The following is an 18,770-nucleotide window of genomic DNA, read 5'->3' as shown; positions in this document are numbered from 1 at the left end:
ATGTTCTGGTACAGCAATCAGGCTTTTATCAGGACTTGTCAGACTATACAACTATGAGCACATGAATTTCTACCTATGTTTATCATTTAGCTGGGTTATACCTATCACCTCATCAGAAAATGGATTCCAAAAGCTATCATGCCATGAAAGGGCTGAGAAGAAGGAAGCTTAAACTTGAAATATCCAGAGAAAAAAGAAAATCTAAAGAAGCTACACACTGTAATGATTTCAACTGTATAGTATTCTAGAAAATGCAGAACTCTGACAATAGAAAATAGATAAATGTTTGCTAGCAGCTGCAGAGCAGGACAGATGAACTAGTGCAGAACAGTAAACCACACTATCTGAATGACACTAGGATGACAGATAGCATATGCTGGTCAAAACCCTTAGAAGCAAATACAGAAGGAGGTGAGAGGAGGGCTAAAGGGAGTAGCAGGATAAACATGATCTCATGAGGAAAACTGGAGAAAGGGGTGACTCCTTAAAAAGGGGGGGAGGAGGTAAACACCAAAGGAGGGAGGTGGGTCAAATAACAATAAGGATGTCTGAAGAGCCACAGGAATCATACTAGTAAGTATTAAACTTTAGAAAGCCTATAATACACATAACATAGTATATAAATATACACACGTAGCTTAATGAACTTTTTCCATCTGAGCTGACAGTGACAAAGATCGCCTAACAAGAAAACCCAATACCAGACATGAGACGTCCTCTTCTGAGTTACTGACAAAGGATATCTTGACATTCCCCAAACACACAATGGAGTGCTGTTGCCCTTGGTTAACCCCAGAGGTGTAAGATAAGTCTCTGCTGCTAAAGACACTATGTACTTCAGACACAGGGTCCAAAGGTCCCTGAGCTGAAACTGACCTCAACACTTCTCCCCAGCATAAGGGTTCATGGTACCATAAGGCACCAAGCAAGCTTCCAAAGGAGGGAAGTAAGCCACAAGCAGTCCTAACTACCTATAACACCTATGAACCACATCAAGAACCAACATGAATGATAGCCATAAGGATGCAGTAGGGTTAACACATACCTTGGTGGTAAGCAACAGCTCGTTTGTGGTGATGTTTTATTTATGATCTAACAAATAAAGCTTGCCTGAAGATCAGAGTGCAGAGCTAGCCAAACTAGTTAGTCATAGAGGCTAGGCAGTGGTGGCACACACCTTTAATCCCAGAACTAAAGAGACAGAGACAGAGCTAGCCAAACTAGTTAGTCATAGAGGCCAGGCAGTGGTGGCACACACCTTTAATCCCAGAACTAAAGAGACAGAGACTCCCAGAACTCTCTGAGTTCAAGGCCACCCTGAGCTACTGAATCTGTCTAAAAGAGAAACAGCTCACACAACCGAGATCTCAGCACTTGGAATCCCACACCTTTACTCCCAGTACTAGAGTGGTGCAGACAGGGATGATAAGGAGAGAGGAACATAAGGCAGGAGACAGGAGCTCATAACAGTCTGAGGTTTTGTACAGAAGGCAGCCTGAGTATTTGTAGAGACGGGTGCAGTTTGAAGAGCAGTCAGTCTGAGGATGCAGTCTGAGGAGGCAGTCTTCGGACAGACTCGCCCTTTGGTCAGAGCAATGGGATAAGTAAGAACTCTAGTGACTTGCAGCTTTGCTTCTCTGATCCTTCAGCTTTCACCCCCTGATAGCTGACTCCAAGTTTTTATTATTGAGACCAAAGAGAATTCATGCTACACTCTTTAACTGTACTTAAGGCCCCCTCAATAGCAGGAAGACCCAGTGCTAATGGAGTCATAGTTACTAAGGAAGAATCAACAACCACTAATTTGCTAAGTGAACATCATCCCTAATGATCTATAAACACTTGTCCTTGTATCCACAGAAAAGTATAGTCTTCATCCCTCATGATGGAAACATCTCTTTGCAACAGATGGAGACCTCTACAGAAAACCACAACCAATCAAAATGCAGAATTGTAGAGCCTGGTCCCAACAGACATATACAAAAACACTCCTGCACCTAAGGCTGAGGAGCCACTGTAAAAGAGTGTATGGAAAGAGTATAAGAGCCAAATGATCGGGTACTTCACTGTGAGATGGTATCTCATAATAATATCAGAAGATACTCCATCAGTTCTCACCAACACGACTGCCCAATAGTGAGCTAAACAAAGATGATATTGATGAACATGCCAAAGCAAGTTCCGGGCAGGGTGCAGGGGTTATGAGGCCTCAACTCCATAGGTGACGGAGGAAAGTTGGAAAAAGTGATCTTCCCCAAAGAAGTGAATACCAATTTGTTGTTCAGTGCTAAACAGTCAGCCCTAAAACCATACATACAAGTAACATTATATGGATTCAACAGGTTATAAAGGAATATACACCTTTATACAAATGCATACATACATTCATCAGGTAAAACTTAGTAAAAAAGGAGGCCATGAATTTGAAGGAGAGAAAGGAGGGGTATATGGAACTGTTTGGAAGGAGGAAAGAAATGGAAAAAAACATCGTAATCATAATCTCAAATCCTTTTAAAACCTCAGAATACAGAACACCAGTGTAAACTACAGACATGGTGATGATTTGCCAGTGCAGGTACACTGACTGTAACAAATGTACCACTTGGTGAAGGCAGCTCTCTTAGTAGGGGATTTTATGCCTAGGTGGGTGAGACAAAGAATGTTGACAAAAGGGACATTGTGTGTGCACAAAGAGGCTAAAAAATGAGGGTTCTCTCTATTTTCCAATTAAATTTGCTGTGGACCTGAAAGTACTTAGAAAATAAAATGTACTCAAAGTTCTCTCCATAAAAGAAACTGAGTTACTGTCTTTTGGGGAGATCAAATCTTAGACATGACCAAAAACACATGAACCAAAGATGAAGCTGACGGTGTAACTCTAAAGCCAGAAACATGGCTCAGTGGCTATCCCTAAAACCAATCTAAAAAGTTCCATACGCTAGCCTCCCTCTGCCACTCCTTACTGTGAGCTGGAAGATCAAGACAGGAAAACTGGCAAGAAGCAGGACCAGCTAGCCTGGAGTATGCAGTACAAGAGAAACTGCAGTAGCTAGGCAGTGGTGGTGCACGCCTTTAATCCCAGTATTTGGTAGGCAGAGGCAGGTGGATCTCTGTGAGTTTGAGGCCAGAGAAACCCTCTCTCGAAAAATAAATAAATAAATAAATAAATAAATACCGTGAAAAGCAAGAACCAATGTCTGAAAGTTGCCGTCTGACCTCCTTCACGTGTACTTCATACATGCATGCCAAGGCAAACATGCATCTGCATTCACTCATGCATGTACATGCATACATACATATTTTTAAACTAAATAAAAATTTGTAGCAACCACAATAACCATTATCTCATAATAATAGTCAGATGAGAGACCTTTAAGTAGATCTTTCAAATTCATTGATTGGAATATAATCCCAAATGTGTTGACATTAAGAAGTGACTAGGATCAAATATCTTGTGAGTTCCGTTGAGTTGCTTTAGACAAAATATGTGAGCAGCACTCAGGAAAGGATTCATCCCCCAAAACAAGGCCTAAGAGTTAGAAAGATGGCTCAGAGGACAAAGCACTTGCTAAGCACACAAAAGGATGGAGCTTGGAACCCAAGCAGTCATGAAAATGCTAGCCAGTTCTGCCTTCTGCCTGTAATTCCAGCACTCGGGTGCAGAAGCAGGGGATTTTGGAGCAAGGCTGGCAACTAAACTAGCAGTATCAGTGAACTCTGGGTTCATGAAAGCCAGTTTTCTGCCTCTGACCCCCACACGCATGCACACCTGCACACAGATATGCACCCAAACAAGTAAACATGGAATCACAGGCACGCACCACAAATACATCTACAGCACAACTTCTAGGACCCTTGAGTTCACGGTTCCCCTGTAGGCTTAACAATAGCCCAACATACAAACAATTTATTCCAATAAGTTGCTTGCATGTAGCTTCTATCTAAACCAACTTTGTTGTTTTCAATCAATGCACTGGCTGCACCTTAAGCAGATGCTGTCCCAACTGGCAATTGCAACTCTACAGCTACCAGCAGCAGTTAGGCACTGGTTCTATTAAGGCCACCAAAGGAAAGTATCTAAATCTCTATCCTTCTATAGAACTCAGGACTCAAAGATTAGGGTGAAATCCTCCTAGCTCAGAGAGGCTGAGTAGCAAATAGTTAACTTTGTCTCCTTGCTAACATCTCTAGAGAAAAGGGGCTGTCCTTCTGCTCAGCCCCCACTAAAGAATCCTCCCTACTTCCTGTCAGCTAGTTGCTGACTCAACCTCCTGAACTCAAGTTCATTTTATTTAATCAGACAAATCATTTAATCAGACAAATCTTTGCATCATTTACAAAAGTAGCAAAATGGAACACACCTTTACACAGTCAAAATAATATTCCACAACAAACTTATCTTAACAGAATTCACAAGATATTTGATACTTAAAAGAGAAAATGTAACAATGAAAAGAACTTAGGATCAGCCCAGCCCCCATACTAACAGGAAGTCAACTAAGAAACTACTCACCTAAAATGCCTAGTCTCTTCACACACACACACACACACACACACACACACACACACACACACACACACACACACACACACACACACACACACACACACTCACACACACACACACACACACACACACACACACACACACACACACCACATACCATGAAAGGTTAAAACTGAAAACCAAAGAAATTACTCAAAAGGTTTGGAATGAATTATTACTAAGCTACAGCTCCAGACGGCCACACTGAGAGAGGAAAACCACTTTACACTGCAGTACACTGTAGTATATAAAATTATGATCGTAAGCTAACTTTACTAAATATACTGTCCATTTCTGTGAGTAGGGCATTTCTGTTTTGTAAGTTAGTTGCAAGTTATTCACAGTGTTTTTCAAGTCATATCTCAATCCTAAATTAAAGAGCACTCCTAAGTGTCCACCAGTTTCAGAACTTCTGGGAACCAGAGATACCTTTGTACTCCCCTTTCTCCTTCATCAGAACAAGCGTGCTTGCAGTGTTCTGCATTTGTAAGGTGTTGTATTTTTTTATCTGCCATCCATTCGTCACAGAGCCAATTACATTAACAACAACATCTTATTCCTTTGAGGAGTTTTGAAAATGGGATGTTACTGACCCTGAGGGAAACTTCCTTCCAGGGCCAGTTAATTTCTACTTGCCTATGATCACACCTTTCATTTACAATCCCAACAATTCCCAGTTTATATCTCTGAAAACTTCCCACTCTAACTCACATAAATCAAGTTCAAGTTTCTCTGGCCCTAGATCATCTCAGTACAATATACTGCCAGCTGGAAATCAGTCCTAAGTCCAAAGCACACCAGAATTATTCCAACTTAACACTCCACTGCAGTTTAGCCTCTTCTTCCTTGCCTTGCTAAAGGCTAACCAATAACGATGTGGTTCTCAATCCTTCCTCACTCCTGCATCTGGATGGAGACCAAAACCTGGTGTTTCTCTTGTAACCATGCCTGGGGAACCAGGCCTCTTATTTCTTGGAGATATAATGGGCAACAGTTCTTATAATGTGTTGGCCTTTGCTTGTTGCCACTTAGTAACTTTTACAAATTAAGACCCAAACACATGGGCTGGCAAGACTGCTGAGTAGGCAAAAATTCCACCACCATACCCGTGACTTTCGTTCAATTCTTGTATCCACATGGTGAAAGGAGAAAAGATTCTCATAAGTGTCCCCTAACCTCCCTCCACTGGCATCCACATGGTGTGGAAAGCACATACATGCATGTGCGCACGCGCGCGCACACACACACACACACACACACACACACACACACACACACACACTTATTAAATGTGGCTTAAAAATTATTTGAAAACCCAAGGAAAAAACAAGCTGTTATTCTATCCATCCCCTCCATTGTATGTTGGCTGTCAGAGGCACAAGAGAGCAAGTGAAAAAGACTTATAATCAAAAAGTCATACCTAAGGAACTAATCCCAACTGGCCTCATCCTCACCTGGATCTGACATTTCATAAGGAGTCTCTGGGCTTTGAGGCGCCATAACAATCAGATGAGACAAATGGGGGACCCCAAAAGTGGTCGGTATTCTCTATATATGGGAAGGACATGAACCATCAGGGGCTTTGGTATCCTCCCAAATATCCCTGATGACACTTAACCACTAAAAGTCATAATCTCCAACACTTATATAAGAGTTGGCTTGTGTAACCAATGCAGAGTAATGGTATAATATCTTTGAGTAATGTTACAAAAAAATCATGGTGTTGAGTTGTGGATTCCCTCCCTATATCCATCCTTTGCTCTCCCCCACTTCCTCTCCTCCTCGCTCCCTCTTTCCCGCTTCTCTTTCTCGGTTGGCTAGGTTTGGGAAAGCCATATTATGATAGCCCTATCAAGTGAGGCTTCCAGCCAATAGCCATGGGAGTGAGCTCGGAGTAGATCCTACAGACATAAATTATACACAAAAGTAGCCCCGGCTGACATCTTAATTTCATCAGCGATCCTAATTCAGAGCTTCCCAGCCAAAAGGTTCCTAAGTCTCTGACACTGTGAAGCTGTGAGATGATACAGGCTTCTGCTTCAAGCTGCTAAATTTGGGGATAATTTATTACGCAGCAATAGGCAACATATATTTAAATCCTTAATGAACTAGTGAATGTCACTTAGGCTTCCAGATTCATTAGTTCTCATCAGCACTGAATTGCCTAGTGATTTTCCAATTCAACAGTAATTTATGTTCCATGCAAGGAAAGAGCCTCCTTTAGATTTGCTAAAACAGGAATGGTGTCTTTAACATCCTTTGGATTTCAAAACAAACAATAAAAAATTAGTATATAATTTGGTATTTTTCAATAATGAGTTGACCTAGCTGAAAACCTTTATTCATTTTAAGAAAGGAGAAACAGAATGAAAATGGAAGTAAGAAACCTTACATTTTAAATTAAAACAGTTAAAAACATAAACACATATGCTTGTTTTGATAAAAATAATTATACAAGTTTCTTGTTAAGAAAAATATTCAAAATAAATAAGTTTGTTTTAAACAGTTTATTTTCAAAGATAAAACAGAACTATCCAATGTCTTCACAGTTCTGTAGTATTCCTGATGTACACAAAATTTTCACCACCACCTCCAGTAAAATCAATTCTATTGGTCCTAGAACAAAGCCTAGAATTCAGACTAGAATTCAACTTACAGGAAAGATCATGACCCTGACAGAAGAAAACAGAGACAATGGAGACCAGGACACATGATGCTAGTCTCAACAATAAGCTCTCATAGCTCAAAACAGTCTGCACCCAGTGTCAAGCTACAAACAAAGAGAGTTTGTGGGAAGAAACAAGAAAAGGTGGCATAACCACAGAAACAGAAAGCAAGCAATAGTCTTGTTGAAATATGTATGGCATGGGAATCAAACTGTTAGATGCCAGATAGGCATCAGGGAATCAGCAGTAAATGCGGGTAGTGAGAGCCTACGTTCATGAACAGCCAGTCTCAACAGCGGGAGCGAACCAACAGAGAGACAGGGTTCCTCACCAGGGAGATGTAACCTGTCCCAGGACTGCCAAGCCTCCTGTAGTAGGGACTTCTTATTTTCAGATCAAAATCATGGATTTTTACTTAAATTAGACAGAAACGTATCCTAAGGTTCTTTGACTTTTCAACTCTGTCTTATGTAGACTGTTGGTTGGTAAAAGCGATTACTACCAGGGCTTCACAGATATTAAGAAAATGGTCTACCACCAAGCTGCATCCCCTTCCCTTTTTTAAAACTAGCTTATTTGGAGACAGAGTCTCACTAAATTTTAGCAATTTAGCCTCTTTCCTCAACCTCCTGAGTAGTTGGTCCCTCAGTCATGTGCCACCACACCTAGCTCTGTGCAGTATTATAGACCATGATAACCTAGTATTCTCCTAAATACCTGAGCAGCATTTAGGATAAAAGTAAATTCATCTGTGATAAAAATAAAACTCTAATGACCCAAACAGAGTAATAATTTTGCCCAAAGCAGAATAATGTCAGAAGTATTTTCCAAAACTGAGCTACAAAAATTGAACAATGATTGTTTTACTGGCACAAGTAATCAATACTTCCTCAAACTAGTTGGCATAAAAGAATAAATTTTTAAAAGGTAATATTATTTCCTGGCCTTAGGTCTTTCTTATCTACATACCTATGTATGTCCTCTAAATCCCTTCACTTACAGCTCATGCTGTATTTTCCTATGTTGTGCAAACATTCAGACATTCCTGACACAGCATCATAGGATGAAGATTCCCAATCTGAGCCTAAGAATGCTACTAATCTCCCACAATGGTCTACAATTACACTGTTGTGTACTGGTTGTAATCATTGTTCCAACGAGCTATTAAAGAGGTTTGCAAGACCCCAATTCACAACCCATAACCTCTGAACAAATCAAGACTAAGTGTATGATGACCAAATACTATGCTTAAACCAAATATAAAATCTGTTATGAAGAAATGTACATATGATAATACTGTTGCTCTGATGATATGTCCTGACAGTAATATTTTCTCTGAAACAAAAATTATTGCATACATTGCAAACCAAAGTGCTTCCAAAAAAAAAGGGGGGAATGTAGAGGAAGCAAGGCAGTGCTGCTATCTGCCTTTTATATTTATAACTTTTATATTTATAACTTACCTGCAAAGCCCTGAGCAAGTCAATCATCTGTCACCTCATATGAGCCAAATTATTAAGTTTCAGTTAGCCAAAGAACAATAAAAAGGTAGGGAATAATTTTTTCATTCATTGTTTAAACTACAGAAAACTGGCTGATTTAAATGAGCTCTATAATCGAAAGGATTGAGAAGTATAATATCCCCAAAGTATTTAATAAATGATATTTGCATACAAAAATTCCAATAGTGAAAAAAAAAAAGTTACTGTAACCTAATGGACATTCAGGCATTCTTCAGTAAGACACTTCTTTCGATTTTAAGCATTACATATAAGAATATTTTAATGGGCAACATGGTGGTTCATGCTTTAATCCCAGCTTTTGAGAGGCAGAGGCAGATGGATCTCTTTGAGATCCAGACCAGCCTGAGTTACATAATGAGAGCCTCGGGTGTGTGTGTGTGGGGGGGGGGTACTCAACTAAATCTGTCATAGGAACAAAAATCATGCAGCACATATTCTCAAGAATTTAGCTTATTCTGCAGTACTACACATAGCTCATTCCTTCCAAACAATGGCTACTGAACCACATATATTGGAACCCATTTCTTGATATAGAGCAGGTCTCCCTGGATTACTGAGAGTTTTGCTATAGAGCCACATGCTGAGAAGTGATTGGGGATCTGCACTCTCTAACCCTTTTCTCCATCCCATTCCAATCTGTGGATCTATATTATTCTCATTACTTGGTTGTTGGGTCCTCTCTAGGCCGGCAATCATGGTGCTCCCTGTCTATTATTACTGATCCCCTTTGTCACTGTCCTTCCAGACACATCTGACTGCTTTATTGCTATCCAACATGTCTTTACCCTTCATCATTTTGCCTTCTGTTTCCTTCTCTTCTCAGCCAGCAAACAAAGGAGGTACACTTCACAGGTACAACCAGCCAATCAATATTCCTTTTTCCTTTCAATTAGAGAATAAAACAACAAAGTGAAGCAGGGAGATCTTTGGTTTCTCTGAGTTGTTTTCATCATAATCTGATACTGAAAGTTTTGTTCATTGTACAAAAGTGACTTTACAGTTTTGCTTTTGTTTCTGTTTAATTTCTAAGTATGGGATGACTGTAGATAGCTAGCCTAATCATTTGAGGGTTCTTACTATTAAAGAACTTTGAGGTTGAAAAGCAAGAAAACTTATGGTGATTGCCATCTTAAAAGGCAACCCAATACTTAAAAATATCACAATTAAATCTCAAAAAGTTTTGTTAAATCAGATCTTAAATTAACAAGCTTGAAATATAGCTCAGTGATATAGCATTTGTCTAGCATGCATAAGGCATTGGTTCAGTCCCTATTATCACACCTTCCCCCCAAACTGGAAATGGTTACCACACCAGTAATAATTTCAATATGTGTGCTGCTGTGGCAGAAAAATCATGAGTTTGAAGCCAGCCTGGACTACAAAAACTATTCCAAAAAATCCAAAGAAGACATGTGGACAAAAAGCACAGGAAAAAAAAATATGTAATATCACCAATTACTACAGTATTGTGAATCAAAACCATAGATAGTCCTATATAGGTATGAGTATGGCAATTACTGTTTTAACAGGTTTGGTGAATGTGGAGAAATATTCACAACACTGTGGGAAAATTAGAACCCTGTGCACTACAGGTGGGAAAGAAAAACCAGGAAGTCATTGTTGCTCAGATTTTTGTCACTATAACAATTACTAAGCTGATCAACCTATAAAGAGAAAAGGTTTACTCTGGCTCTCAATTTTAGACTTTTTGGTACATCTGTGGCTGGCCTTGCTGCTTTTGTAGCTGTGGAAGGGAGCACATTATGGTGCGAACAGAAAGAAGCCCAAGGCAGAGAAAAATGCTCATTTATTAGTCAAGAAGCAGAAGCATACAGAGGAGGAAGGTATTAAGGTTACACTGTCCTCTGCAAGGTCATGCCCTCAATGGTCTAAAACCTCCAACCAGGACCATCTTTTTCATCATAGCACTTCTCTAGGGACCAAAACTTAAGATATGAACATTCAAGATATAAGGTATTCCAAATTGTTTCATTTGTGAATATATAACCAGAAGAAATGAAAGTAAGACAGGTGTTTATGCACACAACAGAATCATTTACAGTAGCCAAAAAGTAAAAGCAACCCAAGTTTCCACAGATAAACAAATAGGTGAAAAGGAAAACGTTTATACAGTGATGATTATAGTCAGCTTTTAAAGGAAGGGCTTTCTGACATATGGAATAACATAGTTGAAACTTGGGAACATTATTCTAAGTTTAAAAAGCCAGTCACAAAAGGACAAACGCTATTTAAGTACACTCATATGATGTGTCCATAGACGAAGAAAGAAGCTCCATTGTTGCTAGGGGCTAAGGGTAGTTGACTATGAGGAATTAGTGTTTAAAAGGTACAGAGCTTCATCTAGGGAAGATAAAAATACTAAGACAAACAGCAATGATGGTTACACAACGGTATAAACATATGTTGTGTTAGTCAACTTAATCCTTGAAATTATTAAAATATTTTATGTTAGGTACATTTTACTATAGTGTTAAAGTAAAAGAAAAGTAAAATTAGCACAGAGAAGTATTCGGTAAATACTGATGCTATTGGGCAAACTCAATCTAACAAAAACAAAGGCAGCACATGTTACATCAACTGACTAAATATTGGTAGTTTGGGTAAAGCCTAATGAAGAGCATGGAAACACCTTAATGTGCACTGACCTGGATCCTCATCACCATGCTAAGTTGCTTGTTATTAAACATGATCTCTCATGAACATAACAAATCACTGAATAGTAAGTCTCCATACTGGTAACCCTGCATCTTTACTATTCCAAGTGACAACAAATGTATTTCAACCTCTCCTAGGTGTTCACATAAAACATACCCCAGCTACAGAGTCAGCCTCTTAATCAGTTCAGACCTCTACTCAACTACCACTTTAGCAAAGAGACTTCTCTAGCATAGCACTCCCATCATCCTCTCCCCCCTCTACTTGCTTCATTTTTCCTTGCGATCCTCACTTTTTATGCATTTGCTTATGGATTGTTCTCCACCCACTAGAATAAGAGTACACAGGAGTTTCTATTTTGTTCACTACTGTCTTCTCTTAACATGGACATTTCCTGACTTATTGAAGGTGGCTAGTCAATGTACTAGATGAACAAAAAGAGCAATGCTCACAGCTTTATAGATCCTATTTCGCTCTTGGCCTAGATACTGTTCTACCATTTGTAAGTGCTGCTGCAGTCACAGTCAAAAAGCTATTCCAGTCAGTTTCACTGGTTGAAGGGACCAGACTCCTAGTTTAAAACTAGGAAGGTTTACAGAAAGCTCTGCCACTGAAGCCTGAATTTAGCACCTAAAGAATGCTCTGATTCAGCTTCAGAATGAGTAAGGTCATGTGTCCCTTTCAAGAATGGATAAAGAACAAGGAGAAACAGAACACTTTTGACAGTGCATTAAGACAAAGACAAACCATGAACTTTAACAGCAGCACCACACTGCACCTATTTATAAACAAACAAAACAAGGCAGTATCAGGTTCAGACCACAAAACTTTCCCTCAACAACTTTTTTGAGGATTTGGGGAAAACAGACAATGCTTTTTGTCTTTAAAACGCAGCCCAAACACAGGTAAACAGAAGTTACTTGGCCCAAAAGGTTTAGAAAACGAGAAGCACAAGATGCTGCTTCCAAATGTAAGTAACTTTAGGAAGAATATATACATTCTACTAAGGTTCATACGATACAAGCTTGGAGGGTATTTTATAACTACACTTTAATGTTTGCAATAAATGTATGCCAAAGCTTTAGCGGTTAACGCTTTTTGCATAAAAACATACAACTAAAAACAACTTCAACCAGACAACTGCAATTCAGTAAGTGGAGGATCCCTTGCTGTGTCTAAGGTCTCTGGTGATAACCAGAGCCTCGTGGGCTCAGATAGCAGGCTAGCCACCCCAGGACACACGTGTTCCTCCGGCCTGGAGAGTGGATAAGGCAGATGGAGGCAACCCTCTGCAAGGTCTTGGACACAGGTCAGAGATGTGCCCTGGAGACGATGCGTGGCTTATGACAGTCAGGAACGGGGGATCGGGGTTGGGGGGGGAGTGGGGGGAGCCTTCCGCCCCAGACCCGGCCAGGCCAGCCCCTCCTGGGTCTCGCGGCGGGCGGGCGGGCGCAGAGGTTGCCAGTGCGGTCCTACCTGAGCTCTGCCCCCAACTGCAAGGCTGAGGGGTTAGCAGGAGGAGGCGTGGCTTTCCAGATCGCAGGGCGAACTCCCTCCAGCGCTTGCTACCACTTTCTCTCTCGGGATCCGCGCCCCGACCAAGTTCGAGTTGCACTTCCGGGGTCTGCAGGGGACGTACACATCATTACGCATGCGACGGCCGCAGCGCCACCAACCCGGAAATGGGCGGGGCGGGACTCTGCCTGTGTTTCTGAGGCGCTGGAGGTGCTGCCAGCAGGAAGCTGGCCGGTGTTAGTGGAGAGCCTATCCTAAAGCCTGTTCTGGAAGAGGAATTCCAATATTCTCTGTGAGGCTGGCCTTTAGTGAATTCCCCAGGCTGGTTCATGGTTTACGTGGCTTCATTCTGCCTGTGCTCCTCAAGATGAGAAAGGAGGCCCATGCTTGAAAGATTGCATTTACCCCAAAATTAAGAGGGGAAGTCAATGCTAGCATCCTAATGACAGCTGGCTCAAATGGGAAGTGCCTTGGTGTTCTGCTTTTCCAAAAATGTTTGAAAGATGCATCTCTTAAGGGGTAGATTAGGGGTGAGCAATAGGCGCAAGTGGTTTAAATTTTTTTATACACTATTCTGATTTGTTTTTAATTCCAAAACCACTGTTTGGCCAATGAAAGCCAAAGCAAGCACTGGAGACAGGTAAAAGACTGGCCCCTCCGGTAACCGAAGGAAGTCTGACAGCTAGCAAACCTGCATTTGTAATATTTTCAAAGAGGAGGTTCCAGAATTCTTGAAAGTATATTGTACCTCACTCCCATAAGGTGTACTTCTCCATCTCAGCTCCTGCTTCCTTCAGAACAAAAGACAATGATGTGATTTATTGGCAGTGTGCCTGATCCACTAAAATGTCAACTGGATGACAGCAATGACTTTATCTTGTCTTTTTTAAGGTATCCTCAACCAGGACAACATGCCTGTCACAAAATATATAATAAAAGTCATTTGACATAATTTCTGTACTATTACACTAGTTGGAGAAACTTAGTAACAGATAGGACAGGAGGGTGGGAAGTCTGGGGAGGTAAGAATGGGTGAAAAAAATGTAGCAGTGTAAAGGAATGCTCTTGAGGAAAAACAACCTATTGAAACAAGCCAAGAATGTCTGAGTGAAAGCTATAACATTGAAGAATGTTAGGGTTTCATGTCAGGCTACAGTGAAAGTAATTTGTAGGGTAGAACCTTCTACTGAAGAAAAGAGGCTCTGAAAAGCTTTGTATACCGTGAGCAATTTGAATTTTGTGCTTCAGACGGGGGTTTTTCAACCATAAAAAGCAGCATACTTTCATTTTGGTAGACTGACAACCGTGAATAAGTTCGTTAAAAATAAACCTGCAGGGCTCAAGAGATAGTTTAGCTGTTAAGAGCATTTACTAATCTTCCAGAAAACCTGGGTTTTTTTTTCCCTGCACTCACATCAGGTGGCAGGTCTCACAAGTGCCTATAACTCCAGTTCCAGAGGATACCATGCCCTCTGTCTTTCAGTGGCCTGTGCACACAAGTGGCTCACATAAGCACACACAGGCACATACACATACACATAATGTCTCTAAAAAAAAAAAAAAAAAAACAAATGTCCTATAAATGGATAATCTTTGTCTAACCATGAGAAAAATATTGGATAAGATATATAGCCACTGCTTCTTCAGTAAAGGACACAATAAAGCATGCCTTGAAACTATCAAGAACTAAGTAGAGCCAAATGGGGCTTTCAATACAGCATCCCAGAGAAAAAGAAAATGAATAGGGAAAACAGTGACATTTGGATAAAAGTGTGAAGCTATTTTTAATAATAATGTATTAGAAAATATATCAGAAGATGAGTAGCTTGACCTTCCAATGTCATACAAGTTAAAGCTCCACTCGAAGATGACAAGAGTGTACTATTGCTCAGTAGTAAACTGCTCCATTGACACAAATGGGTATTTCATTTAACAATTCAGAGCTATGCAGGAATGGATGAATCATCACTTTATCTCCTGAGTGTTTCTGTGAGGTCCTAAATTTTGTAGAGACAAGCCAATCCCTCTGTATCCTGCTCTGAACACCTGATACACAGAAACAACTGGAAACTTGGTTAATGCTATTTTAACTCAGTAAGCTTGAGAGCAACTTACTATTAATCAAAGAAATTGGTATTTTCATAGCAACAACAAATAGAAAACAGTCTTTTCATATCTGCTGCTCCAAATTATCAACAATCAAGAATGAGGTCATGTACTGAAAAGAAAATGAGCCTTCCCTCACTTCCTCACTGCCTCCCCTAAATAGTAGACTCCCACTTTCCCAAAGCACAAAAATATTTCCCATAAATCTGTAAGGAAAAAGATAAAGCAAAAAAAGTGTTGCATGAACCTAGATATTTTGTTGGAATTACAGTAGTCCATGTTTAACTGAGAGGAAACTATTAGTACAGGAACTATGCATATACAGCACAAATTATCTTTCTTTCTTTACTGTAAAATAAAAATTTCCAGTCTTTTCAACAATAGCCATCTAAGTCATCCATGCTACTTTACTTATCTATGGTTTTAATTTACACACCTCTATGGAAGCCAGACACAATTTTCTTTCCCCATACCTCTTTTGTACTTTGAGATCTGACAGAGATAAAGAAAAATGAAATATTTGTTCCTTCCTGGCTAACAGCTGGTCTGTCTTTGATCAGTGAGATGACTAAAGAAATACCATTATACCATATTTGGCATTTCTTCCTTCTATTCCAGGTGCCTATTATCATGGTTTTAGGCATCTATCATCTTATCTATCACCTGCATTCTTAATTTCAAATAACACCTACAAATCAAATAGCACATTTTCATTTAAGTTACAAATAAAATTAAACCAATTTTCCAAAACTAAAACTCAGCTCTAACATTTTTGCAACAAACCAATTCATTGAGAAAAACATTCTTTGTTTTGAGATGTAAGAGCAGAATTCTGTCTACTCTAACCAATGCTATTAGAATGAGGTCTCCTCTATATCTTCAACTTTGAGAATTAGTTAACTTTCCTGCCATTGACCAAGATCAAGTAGACATGTGTGAAGCATGCAAAGTAATTAGAGGTTCTGCCTTCTAAGTTCAGTTTTTATTAAAAACTCAAAATTAGTGTTATCAAGGAAAAACATCACCCCATAAAATAACCTTAGTAAGCCCACAAAGTCAATTCAGATTTCATGCAGGCTGTCCAGGAAAATCACAAACTGCCCATGATCCAGTCTGTATTGATGTTACTGGGGAAAACCATAAACAGGCCCTTTGATTTGACTGTTCTTAGTTGACTTAAGGATCATTCACTTGGGGATAAAGGCTCAGTTCAGTGTAGAACACTGTCCTAGCATGTATGGGCCCTGGGTTCAATCTGGAAAACTGAAAAAAAAAAACATACTTAAGTTCACTTATTAGGAGATTACACAACTAGTCAATACATTGTTAGTTTCTCAATAACTTTGTTGTAGATAACTCCTCTTCCATATGGGTTAAAAAACATTTGTCTGTGCAACTTTGCAGGAACTTGAAGGGCATTTTTTGAGGGCCAGCAATGGGTAATTTGGATGTAATGAATAGGTCTTGAATCTTTGCCTTCATATTGTATTTGTGCCCTTTGTCACCTTCTTAACCTTAATCTTTGGACCAAATATATATATATATATAATTTCAGAATTGATTTATTCACAGTTCAATAATAAAATACTTGCCTACTACATACAAGGACCTAGGTACAATCCCTGTGTGTGTCTACATGTACATATATGAGTACACATATATATGTGTGTAATATATTTAATATGTAGGGAGAGGGGGAGTATGATTTGCCTAACTACAACTATGATATAGGGCTAACTTGACTGAAACTAGCCTAGTCTGTCTACACACTGTTTGAGCTATGGCAGCTACCAGGCACCATAACAAGAGCTACTAGACCAGGAAAGGAGTAAAAAAAGTTTTTCTCTAAGTTCTTGGATGATATCCATGCATTTACAGAAAAGACATGAATACTACTTCTTCCAATTATCCTCTTTATTTCCATTACTCCCATCCTACATCTAAAACACCTTAATTCCTGTCTGCACCCATCTCCCACTGGGGCCAAGGAGCTGGACCGTGATCAAAACTTCTTTTCCACTGGCCAGTAAATAAGATGTTTCTTTGTCAACAATACTTATGTTCCAGAAATTGATTTTCTGACTGGTCGTGACAATAGACAGGATATAGCTCCATGCTGCCTCCAACATCCTACAAATTTCCCTAAATCTTTTGGAATCAGGTAAATCTAGATTCTTGGCTTTTAAATAAAAACATACTCTGCCAACATGAATTTATTATGGATATTTGAAGACTCCTGCCAGGGAACCAGGTAGGATGACTGCAGATATTTCCCCTCCCTGTCGCTCCAGATTCAAGCACATAGTGTAATGCCCTGCTTTGCTGAAGAATACCTGCAGCAGCTTCCCTCCCCCCCCATCTCTAGTAGATCCAACAAATCTTCCCCTTCTAGCCCCCTCACCTTTGAATCTATTGCTTTATCCCAGGGTTCAAACCCACCAAACACCCTCTGCTAAGCCAAGTGCCACTCCTGCCAGGGAAGCAGGTGAACAGACCACAGATCTCCCCCTCTCTTTCTGCTCCTCCACATGCAATGCTCCAGCCTCACCCCCAGATCTGTAACAGAAAACCTGCTGTGGCTTCCCTTTTCTCTCTGACCCCAACCCAATCGGAACACAAATATCTTCACCCCCCACCTTCCTTCTGCGACCTCATCCCATTATGTTAGCTGCCAACACCAGCAGACATTCTCTGGGAACACACCTACTGAGAAGACCAGGGAAACAAGTCCAACCTCCCAGGGTCACTCAAGTTCTGGGGATAACTCTCTTCCCTGTCTCTCCCCGTTCCAAGGAGACTAAATAAACAGATCCTGATGAGACATTCTGCTCTCTCTCTCTCTCTCTCTCTCTCTCTCTCCTGTGAAACCTGTCAGAAACCTAGTGTATTACCATTCCTAAGTGCCAGCTCCCAATACCCAGAAACACATTTTACCTGGAACCTCCAGTGGACATACCTACTTGAAGGCAGGGTTAAAATGAGTTCACCAGACACAAGATAAATGATTAATAGGTGTTTTGTTGGGGAAGAACTTACACAGATAAGAGTAAATAATTACTTCAGCCTTCCTGCTCCATAAGATGCAATGTCTGCCCTTCCAAGGCTCTCCTTGACCCAAGAGAGAGCTCACCCAAAGCTGCTCTACCTTAAAGAGGTTATGTTTGCACCTGAAACCATGCCCAAAGGGTGTGTCCACATGCCACTACAATTCCCCTTTTTGTCTAAAGAAGAGGGTTGTAAGCCTGATACAAAAACTATATACAATAATAACAAATGTCAAGTATATTCCAGGAGAAGGAACGGTAACAACATACACAAATTAAGCACTGCAATCAGCAAGAGCAACATTGAGCAACAGACACATTCTACATGTCCAGTTTCAAGGTAATGGCATATAACAGAGATTATTCCGATAGCTGTCCTAATCTGGAAAGTATAAGTCTTGTACCTAGTATTTTCTATCTAAGGTAAGAAAGGATATCAGCTGTGACTGTCTAGTCTTCAACCTTATCAAAGACCTGAGAAGGAAAATAACATTACTAGGGAAGGCAGGAAGTGTAAGTGTGTAACTTCCTAAAGGTGCAAGCAAAGACAGAAACAGTAGGCTATCTGGACAGTCACCCAAGATCTCACAGTAACATCGGGGCAAACAATTTTGTCTAGAGTATCTGACAGACAAACACAGAAGCAGGGAAATTGAAACACTGTCTTACCCTGACTTGGCAAGGCTCAGCAGTC

General features: G+C 40.2%; 1 protein-coding gene across 8 annotated transcripts in view; it reads right to left on the bottom strand.

The window, feature by feature from the left end:
* LOC100752273 (cotranscriptional regulator FAM172A) overlaps positions 1-13,061 on the bottom strand; it is a 384,532-nt gene extending 371,471 nt beyond the window's left edge. For 7 of the 8 annotated variants that reach the window (XM_027401807.2, XM_027401804.2, XM_035440471.1 and 4 more), the window contains exon 1: positions 12,888-13,060. The gene's annotated coding sequence lies outside the window, so the exon portion shown is untranslated. Of the gene's footprint in view, positions 1-12,887 lie in introns of all 8 variants that reach the window. The other variant, XM_027401810.2, reaches the window with a different exon arrangement.
* Between the last annotated feature and the right edge of the window lie 5,709 nt (positions 13,062-18,770).

The sequence above is a fragment of the Cricetulus griseus genome, chromosome 2 (assembly GCF_003668045.3).
Source record: "Cricetulus griseus strain 17A/GY chromosome 2, alternate assembly CriGri-PICRH-1.0, whole genome shotgun sequence".
Lineage (NCBI taxonomy): Eukaryota > Metazoa > Chordata > Mammalia > Rodentia > Cricetidae > Cricetulus > Cricetulus griseus.
This window is presented reverse-complemented; position numbering and strand designations above follow the sequence as displayed.